Source organism: Portunus trituberculatus, chromosome 48 (genome assembly GCF_017591435.1).
Source record: "Portunus trituberculatus isolate SZX2019 chromosome 48, ASM1759143v1, whole genome shotgun sequence".
NCBI classification, from domain to species: Eukaryota; Metazoa; Arthropoda; class Malacostraca; order Decapoda; family Portunidae; genus Portunus; species Portunus trituberculatus.
Genome location: NC_059302.1, coordinates 23664557 through 23677418, shown reverse-complemented (window position 1 = coordinate 23677418; position 12862 = coordinate 23664557). Strand labels below are relative to the sequence as shown.

The following is a 12862-nucleotide window of genomic DNA, read 5'->3' as shown; positions in this document are numbered from 1 at the left end:
CACCCCCTTGTGATTTTTTTTTATGACTTTGCTCGTTCCGTAACTTGGATTTGACGTGTGTGTGTGTGTGTGTGTGTGTGTGTGTGTGTGTGTGTGTGTTGAAGAGTTTATTTGTGTTTTTTCTCTCGGTTTGTTGTGTTTTTGTGTATTTTTTTTGGATAGTTCTATTTATTGTGTCTAATTGTTTTGTTGTTGTTGTTGTTGTTGTTACTGTTATTTTTTGTATGAGGGGAAAGCTGGCCAAGGGCGAAAGAAAGTAAGAAAAAAAAAAAAAAGGTTCACTTGGAATGTTAGTCTCCGTGCAGGTTCGAGAGATAAATGTCTTGAAACTTCCCTCTTAAATGAAATCAAGTCATAGGAAGATGAAAATACAGAAGCCAGTAGGATGTTTCAGAGTTTACTAGAGAAATGTATGAAAAGGTTGTTATTGCGGTTGTACTTGTGAGTTTTATTTCGTTTTATTTTTTCGTCTTGCTTTCCTTTGTTTCTTTTTCCTAATCTGCCTCTCCACCTAATTTTCCCTTTCCTCCTCCTTCTCCTCCTCCTCCTCTTCCTTTCACTCCTCCTCCTCCTCCTCCTCCTCCTCCTCCTCCTCCTCCTCCTCCTCCTCCTCCTCCTCCTCCTCCTCCTCCTCCTCTCCTCCTCCTCCTCCTCCTGATTAAATATTATAAATGATGGCCTCACCTGCAAAGTATCAATTTACCATTACTAAGTTGCCATTTAAGTAATCACGACACTTGGTAGACAGACCTCGCAGTCACGCTTGGATCGATTGACTTGTTGTTCATGGAATTACACCTAAAAACTAACGTTGACATATGCAAAGTGTCGGACATCGGCAGCAACAACGATTACGGTTCATGCTTAACGAGATACCAGACCAATAAAAGAAAGTGTCTCTCGATTCATTACGTGAGGTAATTTAAAGTCCAGCCAACATTTCTCCGGGATAGTTAAAACAATCGAAGAATTTCTTAACTTCAACGGACTCGCCTTCGATGATAAATCAGAAAGGAAAAGTTGTATTCAAACTTTCTAATTCGTTGGTTCGATCCCGTCTTGAGTACGCGCTGCAGTTTTGGGTTCGCATTATTCAAAAGAAGTGAAATTTGAGGAAATACAAAGTGATATTGATAAAGATTTTTCCAAGTTAAGAGATATTTTTTTTGCTGGTTTGCTGCGAGAGAGAGAGAGAGAGAGAGAGAGAGAGAGAGAGAGAGAGAGAGAGAGAGAGAGAGAGAGAGAGAGAGAGAGAGAGAGAGAGAGAGAGAGAGAAACTAAACATATGTACTTTCAACATATATACTTACATGTATCAAAACAGAGAATGCATCATGAACTTATCCAACTGTTTAGAATAATGAAAAGATTGAATTTTGTCAGTCCAGATTGTTGTTTTCACTGTATGTACCGCGCAAATCTACCAAGAACACTTTTTTTACCTTTTTTTTTTTTTTTTTTAATAAGTCAAGCATTCTTTTCGATCGAAGCCAAACATTCCATCAACAGGATCATTAACTTTTTCCTGTACCAGGACGCGTTCTCATATTCATCTGGCTACTATTTGGTGATTTTGCACAGCTTCAGAAACTTGTGTGAGGATTGAAATAGTGAAGACTCTGGCCATTAATTTTCTGACCTTCTTAGACCCTTACCTAATGTCAATAAAATCGTCTAATCGCACCCAAAAGTCAAGGAAAAGAAGAGTCCCAGTACTGAAGGACTTAATGACATAGTTCGTGAATAAACCATAGGAACACTCACGCAGACGACAATCAACAAGGGAGATATGCAGTGTGAGTTATCAAAGCGCATTTCATAAAGATTTCTCCCGATTGTTTTTAGTATGAAATATTCTTTTGAGATTGTTTTTGATACGCTGTTCCCTGTGCCAGATTGTATTAGGTGTAACAAAACAAAAGTTCCTATCTCATAACTCCATTTTTTCTCAGAATAGTAAAAGTAGTAGTCTTCCAGAAAAGATAAAATAGTAGAAATGAGTGTTCTATCTATGAGATGTTTTCAGTTATTCATTCTCTCTCTCTCTCTCTCTCTCTCTCTCTCTCTCTCTCTCTCTCTCTCTCTCTCTCTCTCTCTCTCTCTCTCTCTCTCTCTCTCTCTCTCTCTCTCTCTCTCTCTCTCTCTCTCTCTCTCTCTCTCTCTCTCTCTGTCTGTCTGTGCTACTGCGTATATGTAAATCAGTTGAGTAGATTTCTTTGTTTTAAACCAGCGCCCTTTGTCTGACTTGGTGCCGTGGTGGTCCTAAGCTTCCTCTTTGTTGTGTGTCCTTATCTGTGCCTCCTTGCTCTTGTTCTCCTCCTCCTCTTGCCTTTCCTCCTGCTTGTGTTGATCTATATCTGTATTTCTCCTCGTTATAGTATTTTTCTTCTGCTTCCATCTCCTGTTTGTTTATCTATTTGTATTTTTCTCTTTTTTTTTCTTGTTCGTGTTGTCTTTTTTCGCTTCTTCTTCTTCTTCTTCCTCCTCCTTGTGCTGATCTGTATCTATTTCCCGCTCGTTATTCTTTTTTTTTCTCTCTTCTTCCATTTTCTGTTTATCTATTTGTATTTTTCTCGTTTTCGTCCTATTTTTATCATTGTCTCTCTCTTCTATCTTCTTATCTATCGAGTTTGTTGTTTTTCTCTTCATCTCTTTCTTCTTCCTCTTCTTTGTACTTCTTCATTTTTGTCTTCTTCCTCTTCCCTTTCTTCTCCCTCCTTTATCTAATCTCGCTGGTAATTGTACTTATCCACTCATTCCTTCTTGTTAACGTCCTCCTGCTGTTCCTCCTCCTTTCGCTGTGCTGTGCTGTGCTGTGCTATGCTGTGCTGTGCTGTGATGTGTTGTGCTATCCTTCTTATTGGTTAGTGTAGAGTAGCTTGATCAAACAGCCTAATAAGGATTTAAGGGTCTGTCGTTGTGTGTTATCCTTTGTAATCCTTTGTAATCTTCCACCTCCACCACCACCACCTCTAGCACCACCACCACCACCACCATCACCACCACCACCATCACCACCACCACCATCACTACCACTACCATCACCACCACCACCACCACCACCACCACCATCACCACCACCACCATCACTACCACCACTACCTTTTCCTCCACCATCACTACCTTTTCCTCCTCCTCCTCCTCCTCCTCCTCCTCCTCTTCTTTTTCTTCTTCTTCTTCTTCTCCTTCTTCTTCTTCTTCTTCTTCTTCTTCTTCATGTTCCCTCTCCTATTTTTGTTATTCCTGTAACCTTTTGATGCTCGTTTGCTTTTAACTTTCCCATTCTTTTGTTTCTAACTTTTTTTTTCTTTTTCTTTTTATTGTTACTTACAATTTGACTATCCTATGACCTGTAAATTGCTACTACCCTTGTGCCTCTAACCTGCTGTTCTTTCTGTCTGTGTTGTAGTTTGTCCTTTCTAACTTTTCTGTTGAGATCCATCACCTGCCTGGATGGTATGTCAAGTGCATTCAACTTCCGCCTTCGTCATGTATCCAGATCAGATCGAACGTTAACCATGGTGTAGTGTGAGTCTTTTCTTGTACTTTTCTTCTTTCCTTTTTCATTCCTTCTCTCTATTTTTTCTTTCGGTTTTTTATTCAATTTTTTTTTTTTCATTTGTCATCTACAATCTGCCTATCGTCTCTCTTTCCTGATTTTTTTTTTCTTGTCTAATTTCTTGTTTTCTTTCTCGATGTCAGTTCCAGAGTTTTCTCCCTCTTGTTAACTGCTTCTTTTCTTCTTACCGTGCTTATTTTCTTCCTTCTTGTCAATCTGAAGTTTGTTATCTATCCTTTCTCCTTCAAGTCTTTCTCTACATTCTCCTTCTTGGTTCTCTCTTTATTTTCTTTCTTGTCCTCATTTGTAACTTTTCTACGTTTTTTCGTCTTCTTTCTCTGCTATTATTTTAAGATTCTTCCAGTGTTCTCGTTAATTTTCCTTTCTCTTCCTTCTTGTCTCCTCTTTTCTTTATTTCCTTCTTCTTCTCTTCTTTCTTGCCTTTCTTTTGTCACCTCCATTCCTCCTCTGCTTACTTCAGATGGTAGCAACGTTTCCTTAATTTTTTTCCCTCTTATCTTCCTTTTTTTTATCTTTCTTTCTCTTTCCTCTATTATGCTTTTTTTTCTCTTCTTCATTCATTCATCCTGCTTATGCCATGCCCTTTCCTTCTCTTTTTTCCTTTCTTATTTACTATCCACCTTAATTTTTCTCTTTCCTTCTTTTCCATTCTCCTCTTTGTATCACGTTTCTCACTTTATCACTTCCTTCTTCCCTCTCCTGTTCCGTTCTTCCTCTGTATTTGTTTTCTTCGCCTGCTTCCCCTTTCCTCCCTATTTTATTCCTTGCACCCTTCCCCTTCTTCCTTTCTTCCTTTTTTTCCCCTCTCCTTGCTCCGTCAGTGTCTTAGTTTCCCTCTTTCTCTTTTTCGTCCCTTCTTTCCTTCCCTCTGGTCTGTTATTTCTCCGTATTTTCGTGCATTCTTTGTGTATTTCTCCTTCACCGTTTTTATTATCCTATCTCATTCGTCTCTCTCTCTCTCTCTCTCTCTCTCTCTCTCTCTCTCTCTCTCTCTCTCTCTCTCTCTCTCTCTCTCTCGTGTGTGTGTGTTTCACTGTTTGATCTGCTGCAGTCTCTGACGAGACAGCCAGACGTTACCCTACGGAACGAGCTCAGAGCTCATTATTTCCGATCTTCGGAAAGGCCTGAGACCAGGCACACACCACACACCGGGACAACAAGGTCACAACTCCTCGATTTACATCCCGTACCTACTCACTGCTAGGTGAACAGGGGCTACACGTGAAAGGACACACACCCAAATATCTCCACCCGGCCGGGAAATCGAACCCCGGTCCTCTGGCTTGTGAAGCCAGCCCTCTAACCACTGAGCTACCGGGCGTAACCACTGAGCTACCGGGCGTTGTGTGTGTGTGTGTGTGTGAGAGAGAGAGAGAGAGAGAGAGAGAGAGAGAGAGAGAGAGAGAGAGAGAGAGAGAGAGAGAGAGAGAGAGAGAGAGAGAGAGAGAGAGAGAGAGAGAGAGAGGGAAAGACGTGAGTGTGTATTATATCAATTAAGCAATCAGGTTTACAGAGGGAAAGTCACTTGAAGCTGAAGAGAGTTTAAAGTATAAGGTAGAGGGACTAAAATTGAATAAAAATAAAAGCACTGCAAACATAGGAAGTAGGAGAGAGAGAGAGAGAGAGAGAGAGAGAGAGAGAGAGAGAGAGAGAGAGAGAGAGAGAGAGAGAGAGAGAGAGAGAGAGAGAGAGAGAGAGAGAGAGAGAGAGAGAGAAAGGCAGTGGATTATACAGGGAAGCGCAAGCACAGGGATTATGTATGTAGGGAAAAGTATCGGGAAATTGTTGTATATGGAGAAGGAAGGAAGGAAGGAAGGAAGGAAGAAGGAAAGATGGGTGGAAAGTAGAAATATGAGTAATAAAAAAGAATATATGAGTTGAATGAATAATAGAGATAGACTGAAAAAAAAAAAAAACGTGTATCTCTCTAAATCAATCAAACAATCTGTGTCTCCTCCCTTCCTTCTCCCCTTCCTACTCTCTTCAAGTAAGAAATATCACCTGCACTTCTCGTATAAAGCTTGTCACTGACCTCTCATTGTGTTCGAAGGCTCAAGGAAGACAAATGCTGCAGTGAGATATGCTACAGATACTCGTATGAAAATAAGAACTGTAATGGAGTGATATTCTGTAGGTGTTTCCTTAGAAATAGGTGGGTGAGGTGAGGAAAGGAGTTATGCAAGAGAGAGAGAGAGAGAGAGAGAGAGAGAGAGAGAGAGAGAGAGAGAGAGAGAGAGAGAGAGAGAGAGAGAGAGAGAGAGAGAGAGAGAGAGAGAGAGAGAGAGAGAGAGAGAGAGAGAGAGAGAGAGAGAGAGAGAGTGTGTGTGTGTGTGTGTGTGTGTGTGTGTGTGTGTGGTGGTCAGTAACATGAAGGTAAATAATAAAGCATTGTCAATTATCCAGCACGTCCAGGATTAGAGAGAGAGAGAGAGAGAGAGAGAGAGAGAGAGAGAGAGAGAGAGAGAGAGAGAGAGAGAGAGAGAGAGAGAGAGAGAGAGAGAGAGAGAGAGAGAGAGAGAGAGAGAGAGAGTGTTACGTGCTGCAGACATACACACAAGATTTATGCTTCTAATACTATTGTGAGAATGAGAAACAAGAAAGTGAGTTTCTCGGAATTGAGAAGAGAGAGAGAGAGAGAGAGAGAGAGAGAGAGAGAGAGAGAGAGAGAGAGAGAGAGAGAGAGAGAGAGAGAGAGAGAGAGAGAGAGAGAGAGAGAGAGAGAGAGAGAGAGAGAGAGAGAGAGAGAGAGAGAGAGAGAGAGAGAGAGAGAGAGAGAGAGAGAGAGAGAGAGAGAGAGAGAGAGAGAGAGCATTTCACCCTCCTAACATTATCCTCTCCATCTTTAACTCAACGAGGCTTGTTTGCAGAGAGGGAGGGAAGGGTTACTGTGATCAAGTATTACTACGACCCTTTTCCTCTCGTTACGTTCCTGTTCCTCCACTTCATTTCTTTCCATTACTGTTCTGATCTCTGTGGGTTTCTCTTCCAAATGTTCCTTTTCTGTCTTTTTCCTTTCTGTTTTTTTTTATTTCTTTTCATTTTTTCTTTTTCTTTTTTTCAATTTTCTTTTTGTTTTCTTGCTTTCCTTTCCGGTTGTTTATTTATTTTTTTTATTCGATTAAATATTTCTCTTATATTCACTACTTTTGATATTTTTCCATTTTATCCTTATTCATCATTTGCATGTTTTTTTTCTCACCTTTACTATTCTCTCCCTTCTCCTTTTCTTGTTCAGTTTCTTTCATTACATTTTTCTTCTCTTCCATCCTTCCTTTACTCACCATTCCTCTCTCTCCTGTACGTCACATTCCCTTTATTCCTTACCTCTTTCTTCATTACCATTGTGTGTGTCTTTCTTTCCATTCTCATCCTTTGCATTTCCCTTTCTTTGTACCACTCTTCCCTTTATAGACCTGTTTCCATAAATTTACCTTCCCTTTTCGTCACTTTTTATTCCATCACCATTTTGAGTCTCCTTTCTTTTCATTCCTTTTTTTTTTTCTTCTCATTACCAGACTCCACCTGGGCCACATACTCACATATAGTTTTACACACAAACACACACACACACACACACACACACACACACACACACACACACACACACACACACACACACACACACACACACACACACACACACACACACACACACACACACACACACACACACACACACACACACACACACAGTTCCTCTCCCTGTCCTCTATTCCTCGGACGCATCACTACCCAAGCTATACTATTGAGGGACGAAGAGACATCAAGGCTGAAAAGTCAAATTCACTCCCAAGAAAACCACTTTAATGCTTTGGTGTAATTCTCTGATTGGATCATCCCCTTCTTGCTCTCTTCTCACCTCCTCTTCCTCCTCCTCCTGACGCTGTGGGGGAAAAGAAAGAACAAAAACACATCAGGCAGTAAGGAGGGCCCTTGAGAGGCACGTGAGACGGTGAAAATGTGGTGCAGTGGGACGACCTGCGGCAGACATGGGCGTGAGTGCTGTTGGGAGTGAGCGTGTGGACCTGTCTCTGAGGTGAGTGGCTGGGGAGTTGGTGGCAAGCATGGAGGGAAGGTAACAATAGGTCAGAGGGTGTTAGGTTTCAAGCGGCAATACATCCTCCTTTTTCCCTTTACCTTCTGCAGCGCATCGGTCACAATGTTAAGTCTTCGGTTGACCTTTCTACTATACATGCAATTCACTTGGGCTTTCCACTAATTAGAAGGAAGCTGTGAATAAATCGGTGTATCAGTAAAAAATGTATACATGAACTAATAACGATGAAATTATAAAAAAAGGAAAAAATTAACGAAACAAATTTTTGCCCATTCTCCATTTCAATAACAAGCTGAGTTGTTTAATAAAGTTTCCTTGGTGGCTTGTGCAACTCAGAATGCATTGTGTTCTGGCGGAGGGAAGGGAAGTGATGCATGGAGAGCGTGGCGAGCGGTGGTGCGGGAGTGACGTCAGCACATCGCTATAATTTTCCCTTTGTTTGTTGCCGGAAGGCTTGATGCACGACGAGAGAAGGACTCAAATATGCGTATTGGTCGCCCTTGACAAGTAATTGTACCGGGTAGCGATGTTGTTCGGGGCAAAACACCCGGTAATGTCGGATGATTGCAGGAGAGACAATCTATAACGAAGACAGAGGAGGTGGGGTCTTGGAGGGCAGGAGTGGGTCGGCAGCAGCAGCAGTATCACTCCAGCACTCACTCCCCACTATGCCCTGCCTCGCGGCCCTAAATACTTGCACAAAAAAGAGATGCATAAAAAAATCCAATTTGGTCTGGGAGTGGTGAAGCATTTCCATGATGAACAAGAACCTTTTTTTCTCCGGCGTGGGGGAGCAGCAGCGTGGCGGCCCCCGAGTTACTGCCACCCACACGGAATGATGTCCTGGAGGTGAGTTCCAAGGGAGAACTTGGCGGGAAAGGAAATGCAATTAATTAATGTAAAATTACTTTAGAGAACGCTCTCAGTACGTGGAGTTTTAAGACCTATCAGACGCATGGTACGGAGAAGAGCAAAAAACAAACTGTGGCTGCGTGATACCCAAAGTAAGAAAAGATTGTGGGCTGTATTATGAAACACTTTATTTTCCTCTCCCTTTCATAAAAAAAATTCTTTCACGTTTCTTTTCAAGTCAGCAGTGCAATATTAGTCGAATCATAAGTAGCATCATGAAAACACCACTGAAAATTCCAAATGCCTCCTGTCAAAGTAAAGAGGACTGAAGACACTCACAAACACTTGCGAGACACAGTCCTGGTGCAGTTAGTCATGTTTCCTCTTCATTATCAAAGGAATTAGACATTACTACGTCAAATGGAAGTGAGAATCAGAGCCATGGATAGCCCCGCCTTCCGTGGATCTGGGAATGGAGTGGAAGGAAACAATACGAGGTGAAGCTCACTAGTGAAGTAGGGAATCAGGCGAAAGGGAGCTGACGGATTGTGACGAAGGGAACACGTAGTAATCAAGAAGAGAAAATAGGAAGTAGAAAGCAACACCACGAAGGTTCAACAAAGGGAGTACACGAGGGACTAGTGGTGGCGGTGGTGGTGGTGGTGGTGGTGTAGTAGTATTGATAAATGGGAGAGTGTTATAGGGGTAGATTATAGGAACGGTGGTGCTGGTGTTGTTGTAAGTAGTGCATGTGTTTCACTGTTTGATCTGCTGCAGTCTCTGACGAGACAGCCAGACGTTACCCTACGGAACGAGCTCAGAGCTCATTATTTCCGATCTTCGGATAGGCCTGAGACCAGGCACACACCACACACCGGGACAACAAGGTCACAACTCCTCGATTTACATCCCGTACCTACTCACTGCTAGGTGAACAGGGGCTACACGTGAAAGGAGACACACCCAAATATCTCCACCCGGCCGGGGAATCGAACCCCGGTCCTCTGGCTTGAGAAGCCAGCGCTCTAACCACTGAGCTACCGGGTGTGTGTGTGTGTGTGTGTCCCCTTCGTACCTTGTTCATATGTATTTAGTATCCCTAGCTATAATATTCACCACTTGAATTTCTCTCTCCACCTTACTGTTTATTTTTTACTTTCTCCCCTATCCCTTCAATCTCTCTCTCTCTCTCTCTCTCTCTCTCTCTCTCTCTCTCTCTCTCTCTCTCTCTCTCTCTCTCTCTCTCTCTCTCTCTCTCTCTCTCTCTCTCCCTTTATCTATCCCCTCCCCCCCTGGTTCGTGTTTCGTCTCGTACTTCCCTTCACTTTACGGCTCGTGGCAGGAAAGGGCGCGGTCTCAACTCACTCCTAAAATGTTTCTCAGGTGTGCGAATGAACTGCTGTCACGTACGTAACTGTGTGTGTGTGTGTATGTGTGTGTGTGTGTGTGTGTGTGTGTGTGTGTGTGTGTGTGTGTGTGTGTGTGTGTGTGTGTGTGTGTGTGTGGTATTCATGAAGTTTTTTTTCTTTTTTTTTTGCTGTATGTTTTGTTTCTCTTCAGTTTCGTTAGTGTAAATTTACGGTTTTTTTTTCTTTTCCTTTGTGTGTGTCTGTATTTGGTATTAATTGTATTTTTTTTGTAGTGCTGGGTTTTCTCTCCCTTACTTTACTTTTTTTTAACTGATTTTATGTGGTCGTTTTCTTTATTTGTGTACGAAAATGTCTAGTTTTGGGGTGTATTTATTTGATTTTTTTTTTCATCTCTATATTTCCGTATGTTTGTCTGTCTGGCTGTTCGTTTTTTTTTTTTTCTTGTAATTATCTGTGGTACGCTCTCTGCTAGTCTTGTGTTTTATTTTTCTGTCTCCGTCTGTCTGTCTCTGTTGTCTTCCTATTGCATTTCTCTTTCATCTCTTTATTTGATTCTTTGATGTTTTCACACTCTTCGTCTCTTTGTCCGTATCCAGTGTCGGTCTCTGTGTGTCTGTTTATCTATTTTTTTATTATCATGTGTGTGTATCTGTGTATGTCTGTTTGTATGTTCGTGCTCTTTTTTTGCCGTGTCTCTTTATGTATTTATGTTTGGCTGTGTATCTGTCGGCTTGTCTGTTAATCTCTCTCTCTCTCTCTCTCTCTCTCTCTCTCTCTCTCTATTTATGTTGCTTTATTATCAAGCGTATTTCTGTCTTAGTAATCTATATCTTTGCCTCTCCGTCTTCATCTTACACTTCCTTGTGGTAATCTGTAATTTTACCTCCGTCTTCATCTTATTCTTCCTTGATCATGTTTATTTATGTAAGCAGTGCCTGTCTGTATTTTTCCTCTTCATCTTACACTTCCTTGTTCACTTTTATTTATGAAAGCAATGCGTGTGTTGAGCGTTTTCTACCACCTGAAACCCCTTTTTTTGTACCCACGATCTCTTTTCAACATTAGAATAGATGAGACTTTCACCCAAGGACATAAAATCACAGGAATAAAAAGGAGGAAGTGTTGAAACCAATTGTCTATTTCTCTTTCTTTTATTTGGTTTTTTTCTCTTCTCACTTCTCTTTAGTCTTTTTCTTTCCCGTATTTCCTATTCCTTCTTTTCTTTTTCTTTTTTAATCGTATGCCACCAAAGAAGAAGATGAAGAGGAATAAAAAAAGAAAGAGGGCAAATGTGCAATGAACGTTAGGTTACTCTACTGTTGACCCTGAGAATGCTTGTGTGTGCATGTGTGTGTATGAGTGTGAGTGTGTGTATGTTTGTTCATGTTCATATTAGCAGTAACATAACCATAAAGAAGGTCAGTGTTCTATTAGGGAAATGGAAGTGTCTCCAGCTGCCTTACATGGCTTTACTTGCAACGCGACCCTCTCTCTCTCTCTCTCTCTCTCTCTCTCTCTCTCTCTCTCTCTCTCTCTCTCTCTCTCTCTCTCTCTCTCTCTCTCTCTCTCTCTCTCTCTCTCTCTCTCTCTCTCTCTGTGTGTGTGTGTGTGTGTGTGTGTGTGTGTGTGTGTGTGTGTGTGTGTGTGTGTGTGTGTGTGTGTGTGTGTGTGTGTGTGAATTTGAATTGAATTGAATTGAAGTGAATTTATTTATATGCTCAGACTTTACAATTAATGTATGGAGCACAGCTCCGTTGTAAAAAAAATGCATCCATAATAATAATGTAATAATAATAATAATAATAATAACAATAATAATAATAATAATAATAATAATAATAATAATAATAATAATAATAATAATAATAATAATAATAATAATAATAATAATAATAATAATAACAATAAAGAAAGAAATACAATGTTTCTGAACAGAAAATATTATGAACAAAAACCAAAGACAACAGTGACCAATAATTCACTATTTCAATCATTTACCTAAACTTTCCCATTATTAGCTTTGTAAACATAGATAAATTTGTAAGAATATTTACATTTGTATTTTGCAACAATTCAGCAAACTTAAAAATTGTTGGTCTATGTGTGTAGTAAGTTGGTACATACATATCTCTCCATCTGACAAGTTCTTCATTTGAACATTTAAGTAACACATGAAATTCATCAGCTATTGCATTATAATTGCACAAAGTACATATCCGCTCTTCTCTGTTTACACCTGTGTATCTGCCGACATTTACTGGTAAACTATTATTACATGTGTGTGTGTGTGTGTGTGTGTGTGTGTGTGTGTGTGTGTGTGTGTGTGTGTGTGTGTTTTGGAGAGAGAGAGAGAGAGAGAGAGAGAGAGAGAGAGAGAGAGAGAGAGAGAGAGAGAGAGAGAGAGAGAGAGAGAGAGAGAGAGAGAGAGCATTCATGTTACGAAATATTTTCCCGAAATATAATTCATTTTATTAACCAAACACATGAAATGGCAAAAAAGGAAGGCATACAGGCTGACAGACAGACAGACAGACAGATAGATAGATAAACAAAGATCAATAGGTAAAGCGGATTTCGTACCCTATGGATGGAAGTTCTTTATATATATATATATATATATATATATATATATATATATATATATATATATATATATATATATATATATATATATATATATTATTTATTTATTTATTTATTTATTTCAGTTGTATTTACCTACATCCAGATGGACGGGCAAACTTTTTCCTTATCTTTTATTCGGAGGACGAAACTTATAATGTACCCTACCCGGCATATGGTGGAGACAGTTTGCCGTTGTTAGCGTGGCGTGGCGTAGCGTGGCGTGGCGTGGCGTGGTGTGGCGAGGCGTGGCGAAGTGTGGCGGGATGAGGATGGCGAAGGAACCTTTCTGCCAGTGACACTTTGCCAAGGGAACGGAACTGTCTTGTGTCTTTGTGTCTTTGTCTTCTTATGTCCTGCTGATGTTGTTGTTGGTGGTGT

At 40.7% G+C, this 12862-nt stretch overlaps 1 non-coding gene across 1 annotated transcript; it reads right to left on the bottom strand.

Annotated features, from left to right (window-relative positions):
* Positions 1–9462: 9462 nt before the first annotated feature.
* Positions 9463–9536, bottom strand: Trnae-cuc. The gene has a single exon. It is a non-coding gene; the product is annotated as a tRNA-Glu (tRNA).
* Between the last annotated feature and the right edge of the window lie 3326 nt (positions 9537–12862).